Source organism: Mercenaria mercenaria, chromosome 16 (assembly GCF_021730395.1).
Source record: "Mercenaria mercenaria strain notata chromosome 16, MADL_Memer_1, whole genome shotgun sequence".
NCBI classification, from domain to species: Eukaryota; Metazoa; Mollusca; class Bivalvia; order Venerida; family Veneridae; genus Mercenaria; species Mercenaria mercenaria.
The window spans coordinates 6010600-6016526 of NC_069376.1; the positions used below are offsets into that span (position 1 = coordinate 6010600).

The 5927-nt window shown below is 33.8% G+C and overlaps 1 long non-coding RNA gene across 2 annotated transcripts; it reads left to right on the forward strand.

Annotated features, from left to right (window-relative positions):
• The first annotated feature begins 270 nt into the window (after window positions 1–270).
• LOC128549828 (uncharacterized) lies at window positions 271–3806 on the forward strand. 2 transcript variants are annotated; one of them, XR_008367966.1, is made up of 5 exons: window positions 271–464; window positions 1275–1507; window positions 2239–2434; window positions 2825–2948; window positions 3614–3806. It is a non-coding gene; the product is annotated as an uncharacterized LOC128549828 (long non-coding RNA). The 2 variants fall into 2 exon arrangements; XR_008367967.1 differs by having other exon boundaries at window positions 2239–2419.
• Window positions 3807–5927: the final 2121 nt, after the last annotated feature.

Genomic DNA, 5927 nt, shown 5'->3' on the forward strand with positions numbered 1-5927 from the left:
CCATTGTGAGATTATCACATGTATTCCACTCTTCTGTGGCAAGAATTATGTAAAAAAAAAAGAACATTTCTGGTCATGATACTGGAAAAACTCGAGACCAGGTGCAAATTACTGATTGCGCATGCACCATTCGGTGCTATAAGTACTTTTCCAATATCATCTTTATACGGAATTTGATCTTTTTTAATCATAAGGTTTGAAAAACAAGTTTTTCAGGAACGTAATAACTTAAACTAATACCTATCTGCTACTTTTCTTTCAGACAATGACGAAAGCAGATATTTTAAAGACTGTCAGATTACTACGCTAACTTACTGTGATAAGGCATATTGAACATTTACAGAGTATGGTGCTGCCGTACTACTTTTGTTAATGATAACGTTCACACTAGTAGGGCACTGGGTAGCTTGTGTGTTTGATGCCATTGCATTCTGGGAGTGACAGCACTTGGACAAAAGCCATAGGTAAGTAATTATCATGTATCATTAAACCATTCGCTCGGCCTATAACATCTTCGTCGTGTTAATATATGATACATTTCTAAAAAAATTAATATTATGTGATTTTATTCAAATATTCCTCTAAAAGCTTTAATAAACACTGTATGTCATATACTTAAAGTCATTTACTTCTTGATAGACTTCTTTCACCAACATGGAGAATAAAACATGCGGAACCCGTTATAATTATCGGGCAATATTTTGTAACTTTGAATGCACTCTTCGGTTATTACGGAAAGTCATGTTCAGCTACATGCACGACCGGAGAATGCCGAAATTGCGTCAAGGCATTTTACGTAATTGGACGGAAATAGCCGAGTGTCATTACGTCACCATTACCTTAACTTCAAAGGAATCTCACATCTTTTCAGTATTTTGAATACACTGAAATAGAAATTATGAAACCTCATTGGACAACTTACTATAGAATACGTTTGTTCCTCTGTTGAAGAGGACGGACTAATTTGATTTTTTTCTTTTACTCTTCAGGCGTAATTGCTTTCTAAAATTCATTATTTATATGATATGAATTGTAATTTGGATATCTCGCTTTTTGTAAAGTAAAAATATTGTTTGGTATCTGTAAGCTAATACATACTCTATTATGTATCTTTAACAGTTTTATTCTGTGCAAACTTGATCTGAATATTGGCATTTTTTTTTCGACAGAAAGGCGCTGTTGAAGGCTCTAAGTCTGTTTAACGTGATCGCGACGTCTGCTTCATACCTATTTAAGTTGTATGGAAATGTTTTATCTTTTTTCTGGTATTCTAGGATGGTTAGATAGTGTCGCCACAAGTACCAATGAAACTTACGTTGCTAACGTTACAGATAGTGAACCCAGCATAATCACATCATTTTACGTTACGTTGCTGACGTTACAGACAGTGAACCCAGCATAGTCACAGCATTTTATGTTACGTTGCCGACGTCAATAGGATTAGGAAACGTGTCACCAAATACTAACGCCGAGAAAATATTCTCAACATTTGCTGTTCTGCTTGGTTGTAAGTAGCATTTGATTTATATTAGATAAACGAACAAATCCGGGAATATACAAATGTAACTGCAACTATTGAGTAAAACATGTAAATGTAGATTAATCGTTGGGTAAAACCAAGTATTGAGAAAAATTATTGCGTTAAACTAGGAATGTAGCCAACAAGACCATAGTCCGTTGAATTCTTTGAACGGTGTTCTTAAAAAATTCTAGAGCAGCCTACAAATGTATCCATTGTGAAAATGAAACAAGCCTTCAGTTGCCTTCAGTTGTCGTAAATATTTATCACGTGACAATGCTATCTAAAACGGTTTATTATTATTATTCATATGAAAGGGTCACTGGTGTCTGCTGACCAAGAATTTGTGAATAAGATGACCATAGATAATATGCAAGAATCATGAAAGTCATGGTTTTGATGGCGATATGATAAGTTTTACACTGTAATAACTACATTTCTGTAAAAAAAATCTGTAACAAAATTCTGTCATGTAATTTATATTATATTTTTCAGTAAACAATACAATTTCAAATGAAACCATAATTATATGAGCTTACCAGGCATCAACATTTGATATATTTTTGTAGCACTGTCATATAGAACGTGCTTATCTGTGGACCGGATACCATAATTGTGGCGTACGCTGAGTGAATGGGCGGTCACGTGAGGTGTGGGTTGGGGACGTTTTATTCTATGGGAAGAAATAGAATGTGCATACCTGCTTTGTTTTATTTTAGGTAAAGATGATATATTTTGCGGTGATCACAGTGACCTAGAATGCACGGGAAAATCGCTCTACTTTGTACTTGCACTTAAATCATACTGTGATATAAACAAGACAGAGTCACATATGCTGAAAGAAACTCTGAATACTTCCCCAGAATTTTCAGACAAAAAAAATCATGGATGAAATACAAGGTAAATTTTAAGCGGGTAAGTATGATATTTTTACAATCAAATCCATCCGTCGTGAAATAATTTCATTTTCAAAATTATTCCGCACTTTCAGAAAACTTATACAGGGTTTGTTTTACATTCTGAAAATAAACAAAATACCACATATATAACAAACCTATCAAGTTTGTCGTCATTTATTGCTAGCATAGATTTTTTCTTAAAAAAAAAGTCATTTTAGGAACTGTTAAGATACGTTGTACATTATCACAGCTAAAACCTGTACGAAACACGTTCCATAATAAAATAAAGTGTTTTTCCATAATTCAAGGAATACGTTAAGATTTCTGGTCTGTGTTATTTTATTTGACGCAGTGAATTATTTTTCATCTAAACAACATGTTGAATTGTGTTCTCTATTGACAACAGCTCGACAAAGTGGGCGATCTAACTGGCGCAGAAGAATGACTAGCACCGTACCGCAGATTGGAGATGAGCCGACATTTAGCCTATAGCAATATAAATACAGCGTTCAAAGACAAATCAGTGAAAAGTAAATACTTTATTTACAAACATATACACTATTGAAAACCATTTCATAATTTGGATGATATATTTAAGGGTGCATGGTGTCCTATGATAGAGCGCCCGGCTCGAGTGCGGGAGGTCGTGGGTCCGATCCCTGGCTGCGTCATAATGGTACTAGTAGCTTCCTTTCTTGGCACTAAGAGGACTGTCAGTATAATCTGACTTAGTGGGATACCATGTTACGTGCTTACGGCGTAATATTCCAGTGAGTCAGCATTATAAAGTTGGGATAGTACAAGTAAGTGATGTCGTCTGCTAAGTTATAGAAAACAATGACAAACACATTTTCGTCAAACCTTCGTTATATGTTTTTATATAGCAGTTCATTTAATGCAGGTATAACATTGAGACAAATAGTATTTTCTTTCTCTTATCTTATAATATTGTTTTTAGTCTGTATTCAGACCCTATGTTTTTACAGGATATAAGCGATAAGGCACTTCAGATTGTTCGTAATTATGTCCCCTTTTTTCTCAGAACAAGAGAAAAATCAAAGAGGAATTCTGATGATAGAGAAAGTAAAAATTTAGAAAAAAGTTTTTCTACGTAAAAAAAAATAAAATCTAGTCAGACTGATGATTGATGAACAGTTCCAAGTTTTGAAACCCAATGTTTGAACTTCTCCTTCAGTTTTCAGCTATTACAACAGTGCCACAGTTCGTTTCCGGCGGAACTAACATATCATTCTGGGAAACATCAGACGATGGGGCGCCCACTTGTAGTCGTCCACGTTCCTTGGAAGCTGATGATACAGCGCCACATGTTAAAGTGAGACAAACGTCACTGTCAAGCCTCGTAGAAGTCGTCTGCAAACTTAAGTATTAGCAAGGTATACAAATATGACATTTTTCTGATCTACGAGTTCCTTTCGCTTCGTATTAAGTTAATGCAGAGATTTATACGGGAAAACCGAAGATTTTTCTGTCTATAGATAATGTGTACATGTACGTGTATATATGTCAAAGTAAACCTATATACCGTTCAGCTTAGGAATATGTTCATTACCTTCACCGGTTGTCCTGTCTATCCCATAATTCCCGGGACTGCTGCGTCGCGGTGAATAATTTTCAGGGCGACATTCGACAAAATAAAGTTTCTTACGAACATTCATCAGCAGACAAGTTATTCTTATTCTGTCGTATTCTAACGAGTTAACGAGTTGAAAATTCGCGGTATTAGATGGAATCGGTCTTATTCGGGTCTCTTGTAACGTTTTTTTTTTTTTTGTTTTTTTTTTTATGATTCAAGCGTCCCGCTTAGTGTTTCCAGTATTGAATATAAATGTGCATTATAGTAGTGTTTGAAGAACAAATCGTAGAAAAGCCAGTAATTACAAATTGAATCCCCGTGCACGTACGTCTTACAAGTCGGGCTTTGTTCTTTTCACTGTATTGAACAATCATAGAACGTGCCTACTTCTTTTTTTTTTTTTTTTTTGTGGGGTATAGTTTATTGAGAAAAAATCAATTCAAATATTACAAACAAGCTCTATGGATTTTTCAATACTAAACTAACATTGGTATCACTACTTACTGCAAAGTTTTAAAAAAAATCATTCTGACGAAAAAAATTTAAAGCAGAGTTAATAATATAACTGTGATACATTGATAATAATTTAACAATTTCATATAAATATTACTATTCAATTCTACATTACTATTTATAAAAAGTTGTTATTCTACCCCATTTTTCTACATGTTCAGTCATTTATCTGTCTGCTTTAAAAAAACTACATTATTTTTTTTAAACTACATTTCATTTCTATAAGGACTCATCGGGTCCCCCTGACGACAACCCCTTCTAATAACAAAAAAGTCGGATAAATACCCGTTTAATTGAATACATGTTTTGATATCTGTGTAAAACAGTTTTATCCATTTTTTAAACATTGGACCAAAATTAAAGAACTCAAAAGTCCTGTCAATGAATTCCAGCGACAAAGTATCAAAAGCCTTCTCAAAATCAGTCATCATCAAGAGACCCGGAATTTCATTTTGCTCGGTAAAGTTCATTATGTCATAAATAAGACGCGTATTTTCACCTATATATCTGCCCTTGAGAAACCCTGTTTGATCCCTATCAATAAGAATATCTAAAACCAACTTAAGTCGTTTTGCTATTGTACCTGAAGCTAACTTATAGACAGTGTTCAATAGTGTGATAGGCCGCCAATTCTTTAGATATTGTCTAGGTTTATTCTCCTTTGGAATGCAAGTAATAATACCTTGTTTTTGTGTAACAGAGAGATGTCCCTTCAGAAAGGCAAAGTTAATAGCCCTTACTACAAAGTTACCAAGTTGTAACCAAAATACTTTAAAAAAGTTAGAAGTGAAACCATCCGAGCCGGGACTCTTGTCGTTTTTCATAGATTTTAGGGTTTCTGAAACTTCTGCAAATGAAAGGAGTCCTTCTATGTCATTTGATTGATCATTATTTAGCTTACTAATAGGAATATTGGCATTTTCTAAGAAAGCTTCAATATTTATATCAGAGGGTGTTTCTCCCTTGGTATATAATTTACTGTAAAACAGTTCGGTTTCTTTTAAAATGTCTTGTTGTGAGTAAACTTTACTTCCATCATCTTTTTCTATAAAAGGAATTGTTTTGTTTACATAGTTAGTCTTTTCTAAACTACAAAAATAACTTGACGGTTTTCTCCATTATCAATCCAATTAGCTCTTGATCGAATAAAATGTCCTCTCATTTTCTCATGCCTGATATTCTCTAATTCTGCCTTTGAAATAAGTAAATCTTCCTGATTAGATTCGGAGAAATTTTCCTCAAGCTTTTTAATCAAATACTGTTCTTTAGATTTAGTAGATTTACTTTTAAAACTAGAATACGATATAGTTTTTCCTCTTATTTCCATTAAAAGAGTTTCTAAGAATAATTTATCATCGATTGTAAATTGAATATCAGCATTATCTATTTCTGGTAACTTAGA